We start from the raw sequence: 27,157 nt of genomic DNA, 5'->3' as shown, positions 1-27,157 counted from the left end.
ACCCAAAAGGAGATCCTGAGCACCCCAGTGGTGATGGTGTTTAGTTGGTGAAAGCCCTATCCACCCACTTGCTGCAGTCCCTTGCTGTAATGAATGTACAATGGCAGTGCCTCCACCTGGCTGGCCTTGTACACACTCACTGGTGTGCCTTGAGAGCCTCCAGGAACATACTCATTCCAACTATGATCTAATTCCGTAACAACTACAAATCATATACATCTCATAGAATACTTTAAAATAAACAATCTTAACTTAAATAAACGGGTTAACAGATTAACATTGAATAGCATTAACAAGGTGCACACAATAATTGGGCCTTATATGTCTCACATTTGTACTGACAATATTGACCCCACCCCAGAGTGTGCACACCCCTGGACTCACAGTCCCAGACTCTTGCTTGCATGGGCGCGCTGATGTTGCAGCTGTAGTGGAGATTCGGTCCAGGCTAGACAGCAGCTCTGTCCCAGGCAGCACTTTCCCAATAAGGCCCAAAACTTACTGCCTCATGCTGTGCCTATTGGAAGCAGCCTGCTAAATCCCAGTTCCAACAGGCATCTAGTCCTGGTCGGTAGCTGCACTCCAACAGCCCCTGGACTGGATCAAACTCCTTGGCAGCAGCCTGGCTCCCCTTTCGGTTCCAAACTCCAAGGCAGAGTCCCAGACTGCTAGGCCTCTTTCCTTCCTGCACATGGAGAGGCAGTCATCTCCCACACAAGAGTCCTTCCTTCCTGTTTTTCCCAAGGGCTCATGGAAATTGTAGTCTGGATTGTAGCACACAGGGTCTTTTCAGAATAAAACAGAGGCCCCTTTAGTAAGAGGACTACACTCACAACAGTCATTTGAGACTAGCCAGCTATTTACAGCTGTCGGGGGAAATGGTACCTTGACTGGGACTCCAAGAGCAGGAACCACAGAAGGCCAGGCCTCCTCCCTGTCTCACACCTCTCCGTACAATCAGAAACTGTGAACCCTGCAGATAATGGTTCTGTGTTTGCAACCAGATCAATTTACAGCAGCATTCTCTCCCCACTGTCACCCCTCACATAGCTCCTCCCTACCTTCGGCCCTGGCCCTTTTGTGCCTTACCAAGGTGTCACAAAGCACAGGCAATCAGGTCTGATGTGCTCAACCTAGCCAGCACATAGGACTTCCGAAGAAGCACAACCACCACTGGGAAAACATTTAGTTTATACAGCCTTGCTGCATTGCACTGACATAACTGGCCTGCTTCCAGCTGAAATGTGACTCGCTTACCAGTGTTTAAACCAGAGGTGGGGAACTCAGGCTCGGGGGCCAGATGCGGCCCTCAGCTTGCCTAGATCCTATCCCTGAGGCTCAGGGCCCATCCTGAGGACTGTAGCACACAAAATCTACTAGGCTGCCCCCTCCCCCCCAGCTTCTCACTTGTGTGCGGCCCTTGACTGCTTTTTCTGTGGGTCAGTGGCCCCGACCCAAAAAAGTTCCTGGTTTAAACCAATGGCGGGCATCCTCCAGCCCACGGTCTGCGTGTGGTCCCTCAGGGTTCTATGTTTAGACCAGGGGACATTTACTGTTGCCCGTGATCCCATTGGTTTCCATCCACATCATTTTTTCCCTATAAGTATTGCTAAAGTGATACACACGTAAAGCAAGGGCATGTGAAGTGAGGTGCATGCTGGTTGTACACAACACTGACTGTAAGAGCTGTGCACCCCCTCTGCATCTAATCGCAGCGCTGCTACGGTTCAGCCAGCTCACCCCACAAATTCTAGGTATGCCAGCGCAGTGAGCAAAACTGCCCTTTCCTGGGAGACCCTCTTGTTTCTGACAATCTTGTGGCCCATTGAAATGAAGGAAGGTCACTCACACAGCCCACTCACTAGCTTAGGGTGCCCATCGCTGGTTTAAACATAGCTTGTGCATGAAATACTGTTGATACTCTTATTGCAATGATGCAGAGCTGATGATTGGTGCAAACAATTTAAGTGGCTTCTTGTTTGGGCATTGCTTTCAAAAATATCCAACACTAAACCCAAGGTTTAGATCTGTTGCCTCTTTGGGGTCAATGCTTTGAGGACCAGTAGTTCTTGGAGGAAGCAGGCATTTCTAACTGCCCCTCTCCCCTTGTGTGTCCTGCTCATGTCTGGTCTTTCCTTTTTCTCCGTGCAAAGTCCCATCCTCCCTCGCCTAGTTCAAGAAGAAGCCTGGGACAGATATGAATCTGCTTAGTGTCTCCCACTCTGTTGAAGAGAGAGTCTGGTTTTCAAGTACCAAAAACTTCTGTATGAGGGATGCTGAATTCCACTGCAATGCGTGAAAAGAGCAAAGACTGTTAATAGTAAACAGATGAGCCATAATTTTCGTCCCTCTCCAGGCTGGGCCACTGTTACTGAGGACAAATATTTCCTAGGGGAAATACTGTGCTACAAGATAACATGGCTAGATGCCAATGTAACCCCTGCATCTTCAAATGCTTCCTAATTAAGTTCTGGCAAGTAATCTGTTTCCCTGGGTTAAGGGCCTCTTTTAAGATAACCAATTAGCATGGAGCATGTTGCAGTAATGCAGGACGGCTTGTCTGATTTGAAATCAGGTATCACCAACCCGACTTGAAATGGAAATTGTCTGCTCCTAATTCTGGCGGTGGCTGAGGGACATTGACGACTTTGGATCTGTTTAAATTGATCCTACAGTTGGATGGGCTGCAGTATTCTCCAGTGCACTGATTATGAGTGATTACAGAATGAGCTGGCTCTGAAAGATGTAGCCGGATGTGATTGCCATGTAAAGGTATCTTGTGTTCCTCCATTCCAGACTCTAATCCCCAGAATGACTCATTCCTGCTAATATTTGCAACAAAGCTACTGACGTGCATTTTTAAAAGTGTGTTGTTTACTCTATATACAAGGGCAATAGCCAGGTCGTGCATGATGCACTTCTACCCTAAACTTCTGAAAAGTGAGAGAAAGATACCCAGTTCTCCATAGTATCTGCTTACTAAGGCCGGATCTAGGAAAGCACTTGAACTCATGCTTAACTCTAAGTGCATGGGGTGCATTCCAAAACTCACTGAAGTCAACAGAAAGTCTCCTGTTGACTTCAGTGAACTTTGGACCCAGGATGAGCAGTCTTCTCAAAGTCAGTGGGACAACTCATACTTACAGGTAATCATGTGCTTAAGAGATCTGATAGATCAGAGGCACATACTCAAGCCCTAGATCACAAGAAGCAAGTAGATCAGTCTGCTTGCCCCCTCATACTGTACCAAGATCTGGGCCGATCTAGTATTGTATATTTATTACCACACTTTCCATCCACAATGATCCTAACACATTACATGCCACATTAGGAAATGCAGAGAAGAACCACCGATGGGAAAGAAGGTCTAACAAACTAAGGCCTAATCTACATGAACACTACAAGTTGATGTAATTTATATTGAAGTGAATGTTTCAAACAAAGTTAAGGCACACGTGAGTTTACATAAAAGACAATGTGAATCCAGGGGTCAAGAGTGGGTTAAAGAGAGACAAGAAAGTATAACACGCATTAATAAAACAATAAGCGTAACCGGCCTTGTCCTGGATGTAGGCAGGGTGGTCATTAAGAGTCCGCAGGGGCGTCACCCATAAAGCGAAAAGAGTCTTAGTCTCTGGCAAAGTTCATAAGTTCATGGGTGGAGCGCACCCCATGTTCAGATGAATCCTAGGTCCTCTTCGGTCCAGTGGTCTTCCTGCAACAACAAAATAAAGAATATAGTCCATCAGGTAGGGAAGCTGATGCTTCCCCTGACCTTGTCACTCATGGCTCTCTGGGTCTGTCTGCATTGTCCCTCGTCGTTGATGTTTCTTTGCTTATTTGCAAATACATAATCCATCAAGGGAAGCTGTGGGTGCCTTCCCCTTGCTGGTGGTCTTGATCAGTCGTCATCATGAGTGATGTAGTGTGGTGTTTGCATTGGTAAGAACACAGTCCGTTGGGGGGGCTGCAGGTGCTTTCCCTGATCCTGTCCCTTGTTGGTGGTCTCGGTCGTCCCTCAGTGGTGGTCAGTCATCAGCATCCCTCGTCGGTGGTCTCTTCCAGCACCTGCAGAAAGAAACAAAGAAGTGAGTGAACCCCCCGGCTGTGTTCTTCTAAGGTTGAACTTCTCTAGGTTGGCACCCTCTGGTCCAGCAACATCCACAGTCCGACATGAATTTAGTTAGCCAGATGCCCACTTATTTATCCCTAAATGTCTTCTAAGAGCACAGTAAGCAGTGAAAGTGTTGGTAATGATGCTAGCCAGTATTGACCTCCTGTGGTTCAGCAAATTCTCTGGTTCATCACTGGTCACATCCCAAGGGTGCCAGACTAGAGAGGTTCAATCTGTAGTTAATCTAGGAAAAATTACATAATTTAAATTGATTTAACTTATATTAAATTAAATTAACATGATATCTAGACTGTGTTATGTTGATGGAAGATACTCTCCCATCAACATAGCTTCCACCTCTCTTTGAGGTACATTAAAAGTCTCAGAGGGCTAGCCATGTTAGTTTGTAACTAAAAAAACATATACAATTCTCCTGTAGCACGTTAGAGACTAACAAAAATATATACATAGTATTATGAGCTTTCGTGGGCACAACCTACTTCTTCAGATGACAAATATGGAACAAGGGGCACAGAGTTTGAAATATAAAGCAGAAAAAGAAGGGAGATGGGGAGGAGGAAGAAAGGGAAAAAATCCAGTCAATTAAAGTGTCCGTGCTAAATGAAGCTAATAGAGTAGGCTGTAAACCTGATACTTAGCTTATGATGTCATCTGGGTGTTGAATATAATGGCCCATCCAGGTCATGTCTTTGTTCAGGCCTGGCGAGATAGTATCAAATTTACATATGAAAGCTAGTTCCACAGATTCTCTCTCTAGTTGATTCCTGAAATTGTTTTGTAAGAGAATAGCCACCTTTAAGATAGATTAGTTAAGTCATTGACTTAATAAGAGTGTGCTCTCCCATTGATTCATCATGTCTTCACCAGACCCTATAAATCAATGCTGATGCATCACTTGCAGTAGCACCGATTTAGTCATGTAACATAGACAGGGCCTAAGTAAATTTCAGAGTCCATTGCTGCACTTGATCAAAGATCCTGGACCATACTCAGCAGGTTAGTGCCCAGATCATCCAGAGTTGTTGCAACTTTGCATCAGCTTGGACTGGCTTCTGCTCTGTGCTGAGACTGTGAGGCAGCATTACAGATAGGGTTGCCACCCTTCAGGATTGGCCTATGGTCTCCTGGAATTGGTATCAATCTCCTGGTGACTATCGAAAGCAATCCTGGAGATTTTAATAGGCTATTTTAAGAAAATGACATTACATCATGTTGGGGGAAAAAAATCTCCCAGAATAGCCACAGTCAGTGTTGGCAACACTAGTTCAAGAGAACAAATCATGAGGTGGAAGAGTGCCCAGCCCAACATCTGGAGGGTGGTCTACGGGGTCTATCCTTGAAACAGAGGCTATCCTCTGCTTATGTAACCTGCACATTGAGCTCTGATATCTGCATGCAAGAGGAGGAGGAATGAACACTGCAGTTTCTGGGGTGGAAGGCACACACCAGCAGAAGGGGGAAAGTTTGACCAAAGACACCAGAAACAAGCCTCTCCATTCACAATGTGAAATCCATAGGGAGGACCACACAAATCCATAGAGAGGACTTCATCTTTTAAGGTCTCATCCAACACACACACACACACACAATGGTACAGAACTCAGTGAATCTGCTTAGGAGGGACAAAGGGTTGAGCTGACCCTGCTAAGATTTGAGCTTTTGATTCTGACAAATGTAGGCATCGGAAACATTGCTGTTAGGGCTGCCCGGTGTCCAGTTTTCACCCGGACAGTCCGGTATTTGTGGCCTCTGTCCAATAAAAAACAACAAAAAATACCAGACATGTAAATGTTTTTCTCGGACAGAAGGCCAGTGGGGACATTCTTCTCCTGCTGCATTCGTGGGGATAGGGGAAGCGGGGAGCAGGGAGGATTTAAAGGCGCAGTGCCTCTTTTTTTTTTGCTCAACAACCAATGAGTTTGTTCCCTCCCCCCTCCCCTTTTTTTTAACTCAACAACTTTGGTCTCCCGTTTTTGCTCAACCCGTTTTTTTCCTGCCATGTTTGGTATTTTGTGTGAAAGTATCTGGCAACTCTAATTCCTGCTCCAACCACTAGTTGTACCCAGTGATCCTTCAACCCGTAACTATTTTTGGAGGTACAATGAATCTGTGTCTTTACATCTTCTGTCATCAGAGTGTTCACTCCATATGTCATATCCCTTTCCTCTCTCCTGTTTCTGTCTTGTCTATTAAATTGCTCTTTAACTTAGGGACTGTCTACTACTTTGTGTCCATGCAGTGCCTGCACCTTAGAGCTCTGAGGTGATACTGCAATAAAAATAATTAATAGTAATTTACAGAGGTGACATGGGTTGGAACATTTCATTTTCTTAGTGCAGGGAAGGCTGAAAGAGGGTTGTTTCCTTACAGCATATTCACAGAGATGAACTGGGGCTTACTGAAACTGTTCACAGTGAGACAGAAAGAGAGTCTCTATCTTTTTAAGGTGTTTCCATGGCACCTGTCCCCATAGGGCCGAGCACTCCATTGCTTCAGAACATGGCTGTGTGCAGTTCTCATTACAGAGAAACGCTGGATACAGTAACTGGGAGGGCTTCGGGTAACCGAGAATGACTTTATGAGGATCCCACTGTGTGTAATTTCCCTTAAACACCTAATTTTCTGGCAAGCCATTTGCACCAATTTACTAATATGCAATTGCCACATTATGATGATTTGTAAAGCATCATTTCAGGTGCCCCATTATCTACACAAGAGCAGTAGTGGCATCTAACCACGCAGCTTCTCTCTGCCTTTCTCTGACCTACCTGGCTCACAACATCACATTCTTGTCAGGCAAGAGGGGCTTGCTTCAAAGGCGCATTTAAATCAGGGAACCTTGGTCCATTAGCAGCTGACCAGGAGCTGAGCTCTGCCTTCGGAAGTGGCTAAACCCTCTGATCAGCTGCATTTATTAGAGGCTGAGGATTGACTTGGGAGATTTCAGAGTGCAGAAAAGGCAACTCCAGTTGAATCTTTCCCTTTGGGTGGAAGTGTGGTTGGAATTTAAAGCCAGGGAAGAGGGAAGCCATACATGATCGTGCTGCTTTTCGCCTTTACTGTACCTAGTGTAAAATAGCAAAGAAATTGAGACAAGCTGCATGTAAAAAAAGAAAGAAATCTGTGGAGGCCAGTTACAGTCAGATGCTTACCTAGATTCAGGCCACAGAAGGCATAGGTAGGCATATTTTCAAAAGCATGCTAACAAAGTAAGGAAGGAATGAGACCAAAAACATAATGGACACCTGTCTCTGTCAGTTAAGAAAATCATCACTATTTGTAACAAAAAACAGGACCATGTAGCACTTGAAAGACTAACAAGATGATTTATTAGGTGATAAGCTTTCGTGGGCCAGACCCACTTCCTCAGATCAAATAGTGGAAGAAAATTGTCACAACCATATATACCAAAGGATACAATTTAAAAAAATGAACACATATGAAAAGGACAAATCAAATTTCAGAACAGAAGGAGGATGGGGGGGAGGTAAATGTCTGTGAGCTAATGATATTAGAGGTGATAATTGGGGAAGCTATCTTTGTAATGGGTAAGATAATTAGAGTCTTTATTCAAACTTAGGTGTAAAGTGTCGAATTTAAGCATGAATGACTGTTCAGAGGTTTCTCTTTCAAGTGCAGTCTTAAAAGGCCTTTGAAGCAGGATGCAGGTAATCAAGTCGTTGAGACAATGTCCTTTCTGGTTGAAATGGTAAGAAACTTTTTTCTTTGTGATCCTGTCTAATATCTGTTTTGTGGGCATTGATCCTTTGGCGAAGTGTCTGAGACGTTTGTCCAATGTACATAGCAGACGGACACTTGATTTTTGTTTCAGCTACACCAGACTAACACGGCTACATTTCTATCACTATCACTATTTGTGTTTAAGATTGTGAAGCTGCAGAAAGTATTAAGCATCCTACAGAATAAATGACCCAAATTCAACCTTTAGAGCAGGGATAGGGAACCTAAGGCCCAGGGACTGGATATGGCCCATAGCTTGCCTGAATTGAGACCCCCAAAGCTGAGCAGTCCCCGCTGCCTCCCCACAGGGCTGGAGCATGCAAAGTCTACTAGCCTGGCCCCCACTAGTGTCTGGTGTGCAACAGGAATGTGGGGAGTGTCTTTCTCCTGCTCAGACAGGGGCTGTATCAGTGGGATTTTGTTTGGGGGGGGGGTTGCTTCTTACTTGTGTGCGGCCCCCGACTGATGTTCCTGTTGGTCTCTGGCCCCCTACTCAAAAAGGATCCCCACCCTGCTTTAAGAGACATACTGGTAGATAATGTTTGTGGTTTTGTGTGTTGACATCTACATTGTTAGAGGTTAACAATGTAACCAAAAGGTTCCTTTCTATACTGTACAGGCAGTGCCCGGGTTACGTACAAGATAGGGACTGTAGGTTTGTTCTTAAGTTGAATCTGTATGTAAGTCGGAACTGGCGTCCAGATTCAGCCACTGCTGAAACTGATCAGTTTCAACAGCGGCTGAATCTGGAGGCCAGTTCCAACTTACATACAGATTCAACTTAAGAACCCCAGGCATCCCCAAGTCAGCTGCTGCTGAAACTGATCAGCGGCTGATTCCAGGAAGCCCGGGGCCGGACCGCGGCGCTTCCAGATCAGCACCACGATCCCGCCCGGGTCCTCAGCGGCTTTGCTCAGCGTCTCCCTGGTCTGCAGACCAGGGAGACGCTGAGCAAAGCGAGGAGGACCCGGGCGGGACCGCGGCGCTGATTTGGCTCCTCTCTCCCCCTCCCCCAGCAGACCAGGGAGAGGCAGAGCAGCTTTTCTCGCCCTGGAGGACGGGGGCGGCAGGACCGGGCGTCCGCCGCTCCCGTCGTCCGGGGCGAGAAAATCCCCGTTTGTATCTGCGGATCCGACATAAGTCGGATCCGTGTAACTCGGGGACTGCCTGTATTAATATCTCTTTGAAGTGCATAGCAAATCATCTGTGAATGGTAGAAACCATTTTCCTCATATTAATCCATATAATTAATTACATGCGATGCTTGGGAAATAGGTCTATTTGGAAGTTTCCAGGATTGTCTATTGTTCACTTAGGTCGTGTCTACACTACAGAGAAGATCGAAGCAGCCGCAGTCAATCTTCCAGGGTTCCAATTAGTGGGTCTAGTGAAGACACACTAATTCGAACTGAGAGGGCACTCCCATCGATGCCGATAGTCCAGCTCCTCTGAGGAGTAAGGGAAGTCAAAGGAAGAGTATGCTCCCGTCGACTTCCCGTAGTGCGGGCGGCGCCAAAATTCAAGTTAAGATTCTTTGACTTCAGCTACACAATTAACATAGCTGGAGTTGTGTATCTCAATTCAAACTTATCCCCGGGTGTAGACCAGGCCTTAAAGACTCTGAATTGTGAAGAGAAACCTGGATCTGTATAAAAGACTCCTTGGAACTGATCCTTTTCATTTCAGATCAGCTTAAGTTTTCATGCAGGGGGAGCCTAAAATATAAGGACTGAGATCCCAGTCCTAAAATGGAGCACCCTAAATATGATGTTGGACATTGGAATATAACCTATGGACTAAATTCTAAAATAATTCCTTACCACTACAAAGTTTAACATCTCTACCATGGATCTCAGAACTGTGCTCATGCTGATCTCTTTTAACCAATACACACTCTCTCTTTCTCTCTCTCTCTTCTTTTTAAATAATTTTTATTTTAGCTAATAAGAATTGTCTATAAGTGAGTATGTGGGGTCAGATCACAAATATTCATTAACCTGGGAGGTAATGTGTCCGATCCATTAGGATTGGTAGAACTTCCTTATATTATGAATAAGATCTTCAATGATCCTCATCATACTTGACTTGGATGTCCTGGATGTCTGAATCATAGAATCATAGAATACTAGGACTGGAAGGAACCTCGAAAGGTCATCTTGCCCCCATGGCAGGACCAAATACTGTCTAGACCATCCCTGATAGACATTTCTCTAACCTACTCTTAAATATCTCCAGAGATGGGGGTTCCACAACTTCCCTGGGCAATTTATTCCAGGGTTTAACTACCCTGACAGTTAGGAACTTTTTCCTAATGTCCAACCTAAACCTCCCTTGCTGCAGTTTAAGCCCATTGCTTCTTGTTCTATCCTCAGAGGCCAAAATGAACAAGTTTTCTCCCTCCTCCTTATGACACCCTTTTAGATACCTGAAAACAGCTATCATGTCCCCCCTCAGTCTTCTCTTTTCTAAAGTAAATAAACCAGTTCTTTCATCCTTCCTTCATAGGTCATGTTCTCTAGACCTTTAATCATTCTTGTTGCTCTTCTCTGGACCCTCTCCAATTCCTCCACATCTTTCTTGAAATGCGGTACCCAGAACTGGACACAATACTCCAACTGTGGCCTAACCAGCGCAGAGTAGAGTGGAAGAATGACCTCTTGTGTCTTGCTCACAACACACCTGTTAATGCATCCCAGAATCATCGTTTGCTTTTTTTGCAACCGCATCACACTGCTGACTCATATTCAGCTTGTGGTCCACTATAACCCCTAGATCCCTTTCTGCCATACTCCTTCCTAGACAGTCACTTCCCATTCTGTATGTGTGAAACTGATTGTTCCTTCCTAAGTGGAGCACTTTACATTTGTCTTTATTAAACTTCATCCTCTTTATGTCCATCTGGGTGGACCTAAGGCTGGGTTGCTTTAAGGGAATTGTGTTGTTGGCTTCTAGGAAACCAGTAAGGTATTATAGAAGCTGTTTTGCGCTGGCTTGGTAAATCTGCCAGCTTTGGGCAGTGGGTTCCTCATTCTTTACAGTTCACCCCGATCACAGAAGCACTTGGAGATCTACTGGCGAAAAGTGCTATGTCAGAGCTAAATATTGTTATTATTAAACGCGAACCAGTCTGCAAGTTGGCAAGTATCAACACTGGGGGTCAGGCAACAGAAGCTGCATCTGCCCCCTGCATGGGGGGGACAGCAGAAGGAGTGGGTCCTACCATGAGGGCCGGGGCCTGGACTCAATGACCTCTCGAGGTCCCTTCCAGTTCTGGTGTTCTATGATTCTATGATTCTATGACACTCCCAGCCCTGCCCCTTCTGCATGAGGTCCCACCCTTCTGTGGGAGCCAAGTCTCCCTGTGGTAGCCTTCATCCCCCTGTGGGAGCCTCCCAGCCCTGGAGCACAAAGAGGGCAGGTTGTGTGCAGTCCCAGCCTCCCCGGCCCTGGAGAATAGGGAAGGCAGGTGTCCTGTTTCCTGCCCTGGAGCACAAGCCAGCATCCCCCTCCTCAGCATGGCTGAAGCCCAGCAATCACGCTGAAGCAGGGGGTGTTCTGAGGTCGGAGGTGGGCGGCGCCATGCCTGGCAGTTTGGGAAGGCAATGCCTTCCCCTGCCTCTTAGACATTTTCCCATCCCTAAAAGCTGAGTCCCTATAAGAAGTTAAGGCCTCCCGATTCTCCATGACCTTGCTCCATGAGACATCAATTTATACCTATGCAAAACACACCCATTCTGGGACTCAGTCTCCATGCAGCCTATGCTGGCACAACCCCATACGTCCCGTACCAGCTTTGGTAGCATTTTGCATCCTCTTTGCAGAGATATAAATAGCCACCACAAGGCACCAGGCAGTGGAGATTCAGGCTCCCATTTATAACCATGAATGAAAGTACTTTGGTGTGTGCTGTATATTTAGCCTAGGAAGAAGCTGGAAAACACTTCTGATTCCCTATGTGCTTTCATATTTACTGACTACTGAATCCAAAATGTTCCATCAGCATCGGTTTTGAGCAGACAGAAATAACGTTTTCACTGACGTGCTCGTTGAAGGCTCGATGCATTCTGTCTAATCCTTTTGTTTGCCCTTGTTCTGTATCAACTGCATTGTGAACGCTGAAGCCATCAGTTTGATTAATGTGAAATAGGCAGTGTGAACAAGGCAAAACAATGCAGAAAGCTCCCAGATCCTCCTCTCTCTCTAATCAGATTATCCTGGAGGGGCAGTCAGAAGTAGAGATAAACTGGAGTGTAGTGCAATATTTCAGGGGAAGCTAGGAAGAAGCTAAAGTGCAGTTGTATTTATTCAGGATCCATTGTAGGGATGTTTGAGTTTTGAGTAGTAGAGGAATGTAATTCTAGTGATTGAATAACTCAATAGCATGTTATGCATGGACCTTAACCTTCAGCCTCCCCTGCGGGGAATTTTTTACCATGTGGAGTGAAGCCAATTTGTTCTTGTTATTTAAAACAAACAAACAAACAAACTATTCATTCCAGTAAAGCAAGGTCCAAGGAATAATGTAGCAGAGGACCAGGCCTTTAATTTCCCATTATAGAAATCTGATTCTAGAATCAGGAAATGGCATAAAAATGGAATTTGAAACTCTTGGAATGGACATTTAGATCAGATTCCCAGTAACCATTTTGTAGCAAGCACATTAGTCAATTGGTGTTTGCCTGAGAAAAGGAACTTTTAAGATGGGGATTGTGACATTGACTTTTAACCACCACCTAGTGTATTTCTAAAATACACATCACCATCGTATCTAAGCACTTCCACTGCAACGCAAGAGCCAGGTTCACTCTCTGAAGGTCAAGTCTACAGAACTGCTCAATATACTTGGTACAAATTGATGTTGCATTCATTGGAACAGAAGATGGATAGAAAACGGCTGCAAGAGTACATGCATATTTCAGAACCTGTAGTGGCAGCAGCAAATACCTTGTATTTGCTTTGCTCTTCTGGTTGCCCTGAATTGTGGTGGAGTAAATAGATTCTAAAGTGAAACAATGAAAAGTGCATGCAATAAATTACTTCTGTTCTTAAATACATAGTGAGAGGATCCCATTTAAACTCACAGCACCTCACAGTAAGCCAATCATTTTTAGGGGTCACCGGCCTCACCCCTGAAATTCTCTCTCTCGCGCGCCTTTTGTTTTGTTTTGTTATAATGTGATTTCTACTCAGCCCGTTTGAAGCTAGTAGACCTGGTCAAAATATTTAATTTAAAACATTTAAATTAAATATATCCCTTTTTTGCCACAAACAAAAATCTTTTCCTAAAAGCTTTCAGGGATGTGACATTTTCTGTTTTTCAACCTAACTAAAATTCATCAACTTTGAGTGAAGATTTTTGGCTCCCCTCCCCCCTCCACTTTTGTGCCCTTTCTACTACAGAATGCAAATACAGTGAATAATGCCTATGGTGTATTCGTTTTCCCTCCAGTCATTCATTTTTCCCTTCTTACACTAACTTCTAAATGGAAAGAGAAAGTCTGAAACTTTTCAAAAGATGGAGAATGTGCAAAAGCAGAAATCCCTCTGAAGTAGTTTGTTTGGGGTAACATCCAAAACGACATTACCGCCAACATATGATTACCAAGAGCCTGATTTTCAAGAGTGCCAGAACATTTACAGTGTTACATTGTAGTAAATGTAAACAGCAAGTAGTCAACACCTCTGAAACACTGACCTTAATATCTATAAATTCCTTCAAATTTCTCACCATAACCAAGAAAGCAAAGGGGATCTTAAGATTTAAGCACAGAGGGGAGCTGTGGGTTCAGTTCTCACCTCTGCAATCAAGTTACTGTGTAACCACGAGCAATATACCTGGTCTCTCTGTTCCTCAGCTTTCCACTACTAAAGTGGTGATACCAATAATATCTTTCTCCAAGCTTTAAACATCAACTAGCAGACTAACCCAGCATTGCCCAGGTCCTTCAGGACAGGGGGCTGGCAGTGTGAGGGTGCAGGAGTCAGGGCTTGGAGATGGGGGAGAGTGAGAGTGAGGGTTGGTGAGTGAGGAAAGGCTCAGGGCATGGGGGTCCCATATATTAGGGGCATTTTCTCTCTCTCCAGACTCCCTGGCCACCACGAGCCTTTTTTCTCCCCCTCCCCAGTGCTGCAATCAAGGTTTGGGGCAGGGAGAGGGTTTAGGCTAGGGGGACTACCTGGGGTATGTCTAGACTACATCCCTCTGTCGACATTGCAAATGAGGCAGGGATTTAAATATCCCATGCCTAACTTGCATAAAAATGGCCACCGTGTTTTGCCGACTCAGCACTTTGTCGGCAAAAAACAGCAGTCTAGAGGGGTATCTGTCAAGAAAGAAAGCCTTTTTTGACAGATCCCATATGCCTCCTGCAAGGAGGTTTACAGGATCTGTCAGAAAGGGCTTTCTTTCGCCACAGATCCCTCTCTAGACTGCTGCTTTTTGCTGACAAAGTTCTGAGTCGGCAAAACACGGTGGCCATTTTTATGCAAATTAGGCACGGGTTATTTAAATCCCTGCCTCATTTGCAATGTCGACCAGCCTAATCTGCATCCCTCTGCCGACAGAGGGATGCAGTCTAGACATACCCTTGGTGTGCTGGCAGACAAGATGGTGGAGCCCCAACCCTGTTGGTCTCCCCCTTGGTGCTACAGTTGAATCCAGTGGACACTCTGCAGGATAGCTCTGCGCTGCATTCACTGTCCCCAGTTGCCACTCTCATATTACATCCCTCTGAACTGCAGCCCCTCCATTAGCATGTTATGGAAACCAGTCCTTTTCCTGAGGGCTTCCAGTTGTCCTGGGACAATCAAACCCTGAGCTTGCTTTACATTAGAAGAAGAGGAAGCTGCATACTAAATTTGGTGGCCCTAGTTTTTACTATTTAGGAGGAGTTCTTGAACAAACAGACTCTCTCTCTCTCTCTCTCACACACACACACACCCTAAAAGATTTAGACTATAAAACTCCGTCTTTAGTTACGGGTATGTACAGCACCTAGCATCCTTGGGGCCTCTGGATGCTATTTTATTTCAGGAAATGGTAGCTGATTCATACTTTCACTCATAAACTGCACCTAATGAAACCAGTGTTAATTTTTTCCCCTCCAAATTTCAGACCCACTGTAACTATATTTAAAAAAAAATTAGTAAAACAAAGCTCAGAAACAAAAATCACTGGTTTCAAGCAAGTCAGAAGGCTCATGTAGCTCAGAATTACTTTCTAATGAAACTTTCTCAGGCCTTTAGTCTTTAATGGTGCTTTAAAAGAGTCTCCCATGCTATGTACATCCACTTTAACTTAATAGACTCTAAGTACCTATTGATTCAATGGACCGTAACAGATTCAATCTAATGGGATGAAATGGAGCATTATAAAAATGTTCCTATACATTTATGTGATATATCTTAGCCCTGGGGTCTTTATGTTCTTCCAGGTAAATAATCTTTATAGTGATATGTTTTCAGATATAGTCTATATTTGCACAGTATTATAGATCTGAAAGTTTCCATGTATGGACTAGAGCTGGGTGAATCGTTGATTTTTTTCTTCACAAGGGCTGTGTCTTCATTGGCCCCTATTCCATAATAGGGATGCAAATGTAGCACTTTGGAATAGGCAAATCCGCAGGGGATTTAAATATCCCCCGCGGCATTTGCATTAACATGGCTGCCGCTTTTTTCCGGCTTGTAGATAAGCCGGAGAAAAGCGCCAGTCTGGGCGCGATCCTCTGGAAAATAAGCTCTTTTCCAGAGGATCTCTTATTCCTACTTTCAAGTACTTTCCAAAGTGCTACATTTGCATCCCTATTACGGAATAGGGGCCAATGTAGACACAGCCTAGCAGTTCCAGAAAATAAAACAGTGGGGGAGGTCTAGGTTGGATATTAGGAAAAACTATTTCATTAAGAGGGTGGTGAAGCACTGGAATGGGTTACCTAGGGAGGTGGTGGAATCTCCATCCCTACAGGTTTTAAGTCCCAGCTTGAGAAAGCCCTGTCCGGAATGATTTCGTTGGTGTTGGTTTGGGCAGAGGGCTAGACTCGATGACCTCCTGAGGTCTCTTCCAGCCCTAGGATTCTATGATTCATGACTTCTGCTGCTACACCCCCTTGTCCTGAGCCCTTTCTCATCCCCCCCCCCCCCGCCCGTCTCTTACATTCCCAAATGCCTGTCCTGATTCCTGCATCCCCCTCCCACCACCACCACCCAGCCCCCCTGCCCTGAAGGACATGAGCAATGCCAGGTAAATCTTCTATTTATATAGAGACAATATGATATTTAAGTCTTAATATCTATCCCTTTTCTAATGGTTTCTAACATTTCATTTGTTTTTTTAATTGTCGCTGCACATAGAGTGGATGTTTTCAGAGAACATGACAGTGACTCCAAGATTTCTTTCATGAGTGGTAGCAGCTAATTTAGACCCCATCTTTTCATTATCTAGAATTGGGATTATATTTTTCAATCTCCATTACTTTGCATTTATTAACATTGAATTTCATCTGCCATTTTATTGCCTGGTCACCTGATTTTGTGAAACCCCTTTGTAACTCTTTGTAGTCTGCTTTGGACTTAATTAAATTGAGTAGTTTTATACCATCTGTACATTTTGCCACCTCACCGTTTACCCCTTTTTCCAGTTCATATGAATATTTTGACTAGTGCTGGACCCAGTAAAGACCTCTGGGAGACACCACTATTTATCTTTCCCTGTTCTGAAAACTGACCATTTATTCTTACCTTTTTTCCTGTCTTTTACCAGTTATATATTCATGAAGGGACCTTTCCTCTTAACCCACAATAGTTTACATTTCTTAAGAGTCTTTGTTGAGGAATATTGTCAAAGGCTTTCTGAAAATCTAGTACATTATAGCCGCTAGATCTCCTTTGTCCACACACTTGTTGACCCCCACAAAGAATTCCCCAAAAGTGCATGTTCATCGAGGGCTGTGTCTACACTGGCATGAATTTCTGGAACTGCTTAAAACGGAATACTATTCCGTTTTCAGTTTTTCCAGAAAAGGAGCATCTACATTGGCAGGCTGCTTTTCCAGAAAGCCCTTTTTCCGGAAAAGCGTCTGTGGTCAATGTAGACGCGCTTTTCCGGAAAAGAGCCCCGATCGCCATTTTCGCAATCGGGGCTTTTTTGCGGAAAAGACTACTGGGCTGTCTACACTGGCCCTTTTCCGGAACAGTGTTCCGGAATAAGGACTTATGCCCGAGCGGGAGCAGAATAGTTTTTCCGGAATAGCGGCTGATTTTGTACAGTAGAGCGTCATTGCTTTTCCGGAAATTCAAGGGCCAGTGTAGACAGCTCGCAGCTTATTCCGCAGCTCGCGGCTGATTTTCCGGAATAAGTGGCCCAGTGTAGACACAGCCTATGTGTTTCATCATTCTGTGCTCCTTACAATTTTCAACCAGTTTACAAGATACTGAAGTTAGGCTTACCAAAATTGGTGTCACATTAGCTGTCCTCCAGTCATCTGGTTCAGAAGCTGATTTAAATGATGAGCTACAAACCAAAGTCAGTAGATCTGCCATTGCACATATGAGTTCCTTCAGAACTCATAGCTCCATGCCATCTGGTCCTGGTGGCTTAATACTACCAAGTTTATCATTTGTTCCAAAACGTTCTCTACTGACACTTCAGTCTCGGTCAGTTCCTTAGATTTGTCACCTAGAAAGAATGGCTCAGGTTTGGGAATCTCCCCTCACAACCTCAATCATGAAGATCAATGAAACGAATAAATGTAGATTCTCTGCAAAGGCCTTATTATCCCTGAGTGCTCCTTTAGCATCTTGATCATTCAGTGGCCTTATTTGTGGTTTATTAGATTTCCTGATGCTGACAGACTTAAAAAACGTATTATTTTTTGAGTCTTTTGCTAGCTGTTCTTCAATTTTTATTTGGCCTTTTTAATTACATTTTTACACTTTACTTGCTAAGTTTATGTGGCTTTCTATTTTCTGCACTAGGATTTAACTTCCACTTTTTAAAGGATGCTTTTTTGCCTCTCACTTCTTCTGTTATTTTGTATCTGTTTGCATTTGCCAACAGCAGAACTCTACTTTTGCAGATTTATTTTTGGCTACCAATTGACTGACTCTTGGGTCTTCAAATCTGCCCTCCTCACCTCCCAATTATTTCTATTATTCTGAAATTAACCTCCTCATTTTTTAGGTGTCAGTGCACAAAAATAAACTAGGCATTAGTGCAATGGGAAAAAATTGGACTCGTGTCCTTTATTTGATTCTTGATTACATAGAAATCTGGAATAGATGTGACAAACAGGAACGCTGATGTAAGACAACTAAACTTTATTTCCTGCCCCTCATTAGTGTTGCAAAGGTTTATGTTTATTATAAAGATTCTGCTTTCTTTAAAAAAAAATTAGAAATTCAAGCCCTGTCTAGGCTGAAAGATTCTTTGCTGATTGGTGGTGATTTAGTGAAATGATGACATCACATGAATTATGAGTGAAAGCTGGGTAATATAATGGAGTGAAAAACTTAAAAAACAATTAATAGTCTAGTAACATCTTAAAGACTAACAAAACATGTAGATGGTATCATGAGCTTTCATAGGCACAACCCACTTCTTCAGATGACTGGAGTATTAGCAGCCCGGATCCAAGAATAAATAAGGGAATGGAGGGAAGGAGGAAAAAAAAAGACGGTGAATAGATTGTTGAAGTAGTTACAAGAAGCTGATAAGAACAATTAGTGCCTCCATTGTTTGGTTGGTTGGTTAAGTCTTTAGGATGTGCCAGCCAGCCAATGTCTCTGTTCATTCCATTCGCATAAGGATTAAACTTGTAACTGAAGTTAAGTTCCAACTATTCCCTGTGTATTTGGCTTGTGGGATTGGCCTGAATCAACATGGTGACATGGAGATCCATTAATGAGTGCCCAGGCAGGTTAAAGTGTTCTCCAACAGGTTTCTGTGTATTGCCTTTTTGGATATCTGATTTGTGTCCATTAATTCTTTCCCAGAGACTGTCCAGTTTGGCCGATATACATGGCAGTGGGACATTGCTGGCATTTGATGGCATAGATTACATTAGTCGATGTGCAGTTAAATGAGCCCCTGATGTGGTGGCTGATGTTGTTGGGTACTGTGATAAAATCACTTGTGTAGATGTGTGGTCAGAGTTGGCACCGGAGCTGATTGCAGGGGTGGATTCCTGGATGATTATGATGGAGGTGTGTCGCATGATTACTGAAAAGAATTTGTATGAGGTTAAGGGGTTGTCTGTAGGCAAGGAGTGAGTTTTTCAACTATGATGACTTACTTTTTGGAAAAATTGAGCCTTGGATGTTTTTTTTTATGATCAAATTGTCTTCTTGTTTTGAACATTTAATTGATTGCCTTTAAAAGACTTAAAAGTCAAAATAGAAGCAAACTGTTTCAAAGTTATTGAAACCACCTGGAAACATTTCCAAATTATTCTCAGACCTTTGTTTTGCAAACATTTTAAAAGGTATTTGACTTTTTGTTTCAAGTCAGGATGGAAAAACCTTGAATATTTTCACAGGCTGGGAAAAGCATTTCATGATCAGCTCTGAGAGACCAGTCCTGTTCCCATAGGGCATGTCTACAATTGCAGCCTATTTCGGAATAGGGCTGCAAATGTAGGCATTCAGAATTGCAAATCAAGCCCAGGATTTAAATATCCTATGCTTGATTTGCATCTTCCCAGCCGGGCGCCTTTTTCTTTTCTTTTTTTTTTTTTAAATTTACAAGCCCAGAATACCTGCCCGCATCTACACACAGCAGTGAAACGGGCGTTCGAAATAAAGCCCTATTTTGAACTACCTGTTAAACCTCATTGCAGGAGGAATAACAGGTAGTTCGCAATAGGGCTTTATTTCAAACGCCCGTTTCACTGCCACGTGCAGTTATTCCAGGCTTGTAAATTTCAAAAAATGACACCCAGATGGGAAGATGCAAATCAAGCATGGGATATTTAAGTCCCGGGCTTTGTAGTGTTCCCCTGTACACTGTTTAGGGGGCAGTGTAGATGCACCTTGAGACCAAAGCACACCCTCACCCCTGAGCAAATTGTCTCAGACCATCTTTGGGCTGGGCTAGGCATTAACTGTGACTCTCGGAGAAATGAAGGTCGACTTGTTCTGCAGAAAACTGGTCACGTTGTGTCCTTACAATAAATGTATCTCCTTTAGCGTATTATGGAATGATACCCTTAGTCCTGGTCGCCTTGGCCTATATTATGATGAGAGGGAGAGACACTTTATGAAATTAAAGGCTGGTACATTTCCAGTAAGTTAAGCAATGCTCCGTAAAGCAGATAGCAAATCTGAGTGACTCCTTGTCACAGAATGTCAAAGACTCACATCTGACGGCTATTTTTAAATGGGCCTGGATAAATTTACCACCAGTAATAACAATGGTAGTTATGCAGGCTAAGATAATGGAGTAATCAACCTCTCACGCTTCAGTGTTCATGATAATTTATTGAAGGGCTGGATAAGGAAATTGCCCAGAAGCCGAGAATGGGTGATAGGGGATAGGTTACTTGATGATTCCCTGTTCTGTTCATTCCCTCCAGGGCCCACGGCGCTGGGTACTGACAGAATACAGGACACTGGTTTAGATGGATCTTTAGTTTGACCCAGTGTGGCCATGCTTATGTCACCCCCCCCCCCCCATCCAAAGTATGGAACCAAATGAGTAATTGGGTGAGAGAGAATTGTCATTCTCTAAAGTATTGGTCCTGACCACAGCCATAGCAGATTGCCTGACTTCATGGGCCAGCGTTGGGCCCTTGAAATCTCTACTGGAGCACCATGCCATGCTGTGCACTCTGGTCAGCGCTCAGAGCTGCCGGGGGAGGTGCAGCGCTCTCTGGGAGATGCTGAAGACTTCCTAGTACCAACCCCGCCCCTTTCACCTGAGGTCCCGCCCCTTCTGGGCTTGCGGAGCAGGCCCCTCCCCCCTGCCTTGCCCAGCGGCCTGATGAGGCTTGTCTGCTTGGTTTTTATGTTGTTGCAAATTTTGACTCATCTGAAAAATCTTTCCTCACATTGACTTCACGGGGACCGTTAGCATGATTGTAGACTCATAGGGCTCGTCTACACTGGCCCCTTTTCCGGAAGGGGCATGTAAATTTCACCAGTCGTCGTAGGGAAATCCGCGGGGGATTTAAATATCCCCCGCGGCATTTAAATAAAAATGTCCGCCGCTTTTTTCCGGCTTTTAAAAAAGCCGGAAAAGAGCGTCTACACTGGCCCCGATCCTCCGGAAAAAGTGCCCTTTTCCGGAGGGTCTTATTCCTACTTTGATGCTCTTTTCCGGCTTTTTTAAAATCCCCCGCGGATTTCCCTACGACTACTAGTGAAATTTACATGCCTCTTCCGGAAAAGGGGCCAGTGTAGACGTAGCCATACAGTTTCAGGTCACAGTAGGCCACTGGATCATCTCATCTAGTGATTCTCAAACTTATTCGATCACACCTCCCTGCTGTGTAGTAGATTACACCTCCCACCCTCCTCCCCAGCCGTACAAATGCATACATCAATGTGTACGGCAGTGTTGCCTCACTTAATTCAGTTTTGGCTTCTTTGTTTTTCACCAGAACAGGGTTTTTTTTTTTTTTTTTTTCCTATTGCATGAATGAGCCAACGATCCAGAGCAAAAACAAATCTGCATTTATGGTTGATGCTTACAATTAAATGTGCATCCCACACCATAGCAAATGGGGGCAACAATTTTGTGTAATGCTACACAATCTGAACAGAAATCTATCAAAAATGCATAGCACCACCTGAGGGCCTGGTATGTCTGGAGGAATCCACTTTGCCGGTTACTCATTGCTATGGGTAAAAAGTTCACTATTCCCTAAAGCTCCTCCATGGAATTCATTCCACACCAGTGTTCCCTGTAAGCTGAGCACTTGTGCAACTGCCCAGGCAAGATTCAAATGCTGCCCAGCTGATTAACTGAGCCCCCACAGCTAGGTTTTGTGTTTCTATTGGTGGTGCACATTTGCACATGCCTTGGTGCACATAAAAATTATTCCACACATGGATGGAACAGATTAGAGGGAATATTGCTCTGAACCCCCCAGTTTGTGAACTTCAGACCTAGACTGATCTCTTGTCTATCACAGGCCCTTAAATTTTATCCAGTTACTTCCATACATAGCAAAATAATATACATTTGGTTTCCACAAAGGATTCCCCGTCTCCTGGGGCTTTCAAATCATTCCTTCTCTTGGTAGTTTGTTCCAGTGGATAATCACATGCACTGTTCCAATTTGTGCATATTTTCTAATTTGAATGTCTGGTTTTTGCTTCCAGTGATGGCTTTTGTTCTGCCTTTCTCCATTAGATTAAGGAGCCCTTTAGTACCCACTATTTTCTCCCCATGAAAGTACTTATGTGCTACAATCAAGTTGCCTCTCCGTCTTCCTTTTTGATAAATTTAAACACAGTGAGGCCTTTACATTAAGGGTACGTCTATTCTACACGCCTTTTTTGACAGAGGCTTTTTTGAAAGTATCTTTTGAAAAAGCCTCTGTCGAAAAAGAGCGTCTAGATTGCATAACGTGGATCGAAAAATCGATCTTCTTTTTTTGAAAAAGAGCATCCAGACTGCCGGACACTCTTTCGAAAGACAAAGGCACCCAGAAGTGCTTCTGGCAGGGCATGGGGGCAGCCTTTATTTCTAGGTGCTGCTGCCTGCTCTTTGCAGAGATGCATGCTTAAAGGGATCCCCCCCTGGACAACAGTTGCTCTGCTCCTGCTTCTGGCTTGCCTACTTCCTGGAGGGAAAGAAAAGCTGCTGCAGTGCTTGCTCTGGTTGCCCTGCTTCCTCGGACACCACAGCAGTTTATTTTCAAGGGTTTTTTTTCTGCTTTTCACTGTGTTTTTGGCCATGGAGCCTGAGCTGCCCCTGGGCAGGCGATGGCCCCCACACTCTGATGCTGGAAGTTCTGCTGAATCTTCATGAGACTATCATGATGTTTGTGGCAGAGCTGGATTCAGAGCCCAGCTTTGAGCCCCTCACTCAGGCTGCAGCCCCACTGCCCTTGCCGCCGAACTTATTCCTGCAGAGCTGAGTTTGGAGGCTGGACACCAGTTCAGACTGGTGGGACTGGCTTGTTATGGAGCAGTGGGACGATGAGCCACGGCCTCCCTGGAGCCCAGAAGGGTAAGCACTTTACCCTTACTGACTCTCACAGGTGGGAAGGGGAATGTCAACCTGGAAGGGGGGAGGGGAATGTCAACCTGGAAGTGGGGGGGGGGAGGCTCAGGGCTGAGAGTGCTGCCTGGATGAAGAGCCCCTGCCACCTTGGCTACAGAGGCCTGCTCGGAGATGGCCGCGCATGCAGGCTGGGACAGTAGGGGGCTGGGCAGGAGGTGGGGCTGTACCTGGGTCTGGGATGGCAGGGGGTGAGGGGGGACAGAGGGTGAAGGGGGGGCAGGGGACGAGGGGGGGCAGGCTGAGCAGGAGGAGCAGGAACAGGCACGGGACCGAGGAAGGCCATGGCTTCCTGGATAGCAGTGCAAACAGCAAACTCATCCAGCAAGCAACTGCGCCACTGTGCCTCCGCCTGCATCCTCTGGTTAAATACCTCGTGCATCCCTTGCAGGAACGAGATGTGCTGGCGTTGTCCATATTTGGAGATGTCCAAATATGTGTGCCAGTGCCGACGGGTTCCCTGCAGCTGTCTGGGTGGTGGGACAGGTGTGGCACTCCCCTCCTGGTCAGCTGGTCCAGCTGTGGAGGACAAGAAGGAAAAGTCGTCAGTCACGCATGCTCACACTTTCCCTGAGAGGGCATGCCCTCCTTCTCAGCAGTCAGTGCTTGTCCTCTAGGGTCAGGGGAGGCTGATGTGGTCTCAGTAAGGCATGGTGTGGCCTGGCCAGCAGCCACAGCTTCCCTGGAGCCCAGAAGATGTGCAGGCCACCATCCTGCTTCCCCTGCCCCCCCACCACACACACCCCATGGCCAAGCAGCACAGACAAGTGTCAGGCCACAGGCGGGGTTCCCACAGGTTGCTGAGAGGCCTAAAGCTGTGTGGCAATCTGTCGAAAATAGCATTATTCCTCGTAAAACGAGGTTTACCGCCATCGACAAAACCGCTGCATTCTGTCGATTTACTGTCGACAGAAGGTGGCAGCAGTCTAGATGCAGGTAAAGATTTTTCGAAAAAAGGTTACTTTTTTTGAAATTTCCCTGTAGTCTAGACACACCCTAAGATTCAGGGTTAGTCACATCAGTAACCCTTCATAGGCAGTAACATTCTGCTTATGCTTTCCCATCCTCAGGAGCGGCAACGGATGGGTGTGTATATTGTGTTAAATAGAAAAATCAATAGACTGGTTAAATGTTTGAGGATCAACTTTTTTTTCCTTTGTGTACCTGTACATACAGATTAGCTATGCTGCAATAAATCAATGTGTACAATCACTAGAGTGTGCTTTGCTGAAGGCATCTGAGGACAGTAGAGATAAATCAAAGGTTTTATCATTTCTTCAGCACTATACTCGTGGCAAATTATTGATGAAACATTGTAATGTTCAGAATGTTTCTCTGAAAGGTCTGCCTGGCTTCCTGAGGTTCTAACAGACATTGCTGTGTTGCCAGTGATATTTTAAGCATCGGTAGTTATCTCAGTTCCTCCTCTAGAGGAGTCTATATAACGAAATGACCTTATCCTGCAAAGTCCTCCTCACAATGTGCTTTCATCAATTTGTCCTTACTCTTAGGATCTTAGCGTATCTTTTAAAAGTGGGTAAGATGGAGAAGCTGAAGCAGAAATTGTACATTTACCTTGGCAAAAACAGACTCCATAATTCATCGCTACCGGTTGGTTGTAACTCCATTGGTTGTAGCAATGTCTGAAGCTCTCGGAGAGGGTTCTGGTATTTTTAAACATGTGTTGTCTTAGGACTTTTCTACACTGTGCACTATATGGGGATGTGATTTCAAAAGTTCACTAACATATTGCACATTATTTGGTCCATGTAGATCCTGCTGGTTCCATAGTGCACTTCAGTATAGCTTTGTTTCAAACAGCACCATGGTAACACTCACGCAGGGCCTAAGTGGACCAATTAATGTTCAACTTATTGCACTTTAGAAATCCACACACCTCTCCCCACATTACATTATCACACCACGTAGGCAAACCCTACTCAAAACATCATCTCTCCCTACAGCTGCAAACAAGGCCAGGAGGTTAAGGGACTTGCCCAAGGTTACACAGTAAGTCATGGGCAGAGCTAGAACCCAAGTCTGTCTAACTTACAAGCCTGCAGTCTAACCACTAGAACATGTTGGTTCATGCAAGTGATACTTGGTGCCTCTATTAGAGGTCTCAGCAGAGGCTCAAAGGGCTCACAAAGAAGCTACATTCAGCCTTGCAAAGGTGGTTCCTCCAGGTCAGAGCTCTGTCAAGGGAAGCTTGAATTCCCAATTCCTGTTCTCTGGTTAAAGAATTTGGCACCTTTCACCAGAACTTAAAGTCACTAATTTAAAACAATTAAATAAATATGGTGGGGAGAGCCTAATCAAGCTAGCAAAAGTCAGAACCAGCTCAAACTTTTATACTGAATTTTAAACCTATCCTTTTACAGTCCCAGCAGGTCTGGAAATCTCTGCTGTGCTGCTGATCGTTAGCAAATCTCACAACTTCTGGGCCATCCCCTTACTAAGGAAACAAAGCTTTCTGGGCTGCCACTAAAAACCCTACAGTTCATTGTATGGCTCACAATGAGGACTGCAAATGACTCCCTATGGCTCTTAGTAGTGGAGGGCTGGTGAGTTCTAGGAGCTGTCTCTGTACAGAAAAGGAGTGGGGAGTAAAAAAGGCCTTTTTTGGAAGGAGAGAGGTACCAGTGAATCAAGGACTGTGATGAGGATAGGAGAGAGGAAACTGGTTTTCAAAGAGTGGAGAAAGCTGTGGGTTGAGGGAGGAACTAATGGAAAGTGAAAGATGAGGTTGCTCGGGAATGGGGCAATGAGAAGTATCCAAGAGGGGAGGAAGGGAAAAGGAAATACTGCCAACAGTTGGATCAGCATGCGGATGTGGGAGACCTCCAGATCTTTGAACTTCTTGAGGTTTCCAGAAGCATCGAGGAGGCCATTGAGTTACCCTTTTAACAGAGTTGCTGGGAATTGTCAATCAATTAGATCAGTGGTTCTCCACCTTTTCCATACTGAGATTACCTGTGGATCCCGGTCCAAATTAGCAAATTAGGAAGGACAGGAAAGTTCAGTCCATCACTGCTCTGAACACTGGTGTTAACCACACAGCACAGAAAGAGTCATACTGTGGTGAATTCATTCTCTCCTTCCATAGATTTTATTTTTAAAGCAAAATGCAGGACAATGTAGCACTTTAAAGACTAACAAGATAGTTTATTAGATGATGAGCTTTCGTGGGCCAGACCCACTTCCTCAGATCAAAAACCTGGGTCTGGCCCACGAAAGCTCATCATCTAATAAACCATCTTGTTAGTCTTTAAAGTGCTACATTGTCCTGCATTTTGCTTCAGCTACCCCAGACTAACACGGCTACATCTCTACCACTTTATTTTTAAAGGCTTCTTGGCCAAGAGTAGTAAATTGGAATGAATCAGAATTTTAATTTGACAGAAAATGATTATCGTATATTCACTGTGATTTTTTTTCTCTCTCTCCACCCACACACCCACACGAAGCCTGCTTCAGGGAATCAGAAGGAAATGAGAGGTGCAGTCTATGTTGCCTGGAAAAAAGGCTATTTAAGTGATCTGCCATAGACTTGGTTAGAATATTAGGCAGTGAAACAGGTTTTCCAAAAAATGAGATTGCTCTGTGCACTTGCATATCCATTCAAACACCCAAAACAGACAGGTGGGAATGATGACATCTGTGAAGGAATAGGTATTTTGCTGTCTTCATAATTCATCCATAAATTAAATGTCTTTATTTTGAAATAAAAGGCCTGGTTCTGCACTTCTCTCAAGTTTCATACACGTTAGTCTCTGCCTGGTAAGAGCGCAGAATTATGTTTTACTTTTCATATACTACTATATAGCACAGTGTTCCCCAATTTTATTTGGCCATGGAACCCTTTTCAGCTTAAAAGAATGTTGCCAGACCCCGCCACAATTGGTCGCATACTTGCAGAAACTTTGTTTTCGCTTCACAGAAGTACCAATTGGGAAACACTGCTATATAGAACCTAAAGGCATCACTTGATATTTGGTCCCCCTCACTTGAGATTGTTGCTATAAAAATGTACACTCCCAGCCTCAAAGAGCTTGCAA

The 27,157-nt window shown here is 44.5% G+C and overlaps 1 protein-coding gene and 1 long non-coding RNA gene across 2 annotated transcripts in view; one reads left to right on the top strand and one right to left on the bottom strand.

The window, feature by feature from the left end:
- The window catches only part of KAZN (kazrin, periplakin interacting protein), an 844,711-nt gene that overhangs the window by 285,333 nt on the left and 532,221 nt on the right, over window positions 1-27,157 (top strand). The window lies entirely within an intron of this gene.
- The window catches only part of LOC102462858 (uncharacterized), an 81,623-nt gene continuing 77,783 nt past the window's right edge, over window positions 23,318-27,157 (bottom strand). The window contains exon 6 of the long non-coding RNA XR_016347794.1: window positions 23,318-23,618. This is a non-coding gene — a long non-coding RNA (uncharacterized LOC102462858). The remainder of the gene's footprint in view (window positions 23,619-27,157) is intronic.

Source organism: Pelodiscus sinensis, chromosome 24 (assembly GCF_052426305.1).
Source record: "Pelodiscus sinensis isolate ZL-2025 chromosome 24, ASM5242630v1, whole genome shotgun sequence".
Lineage (NCBI taxonomy): Eukaryota > Metazoa > Chordata > Testudines > Trionychidae > Pelodiscus > Pelodiscus sinensis.
This window is presented reverse-complemented; position numbering and strand designations above follow the sequence as displayed.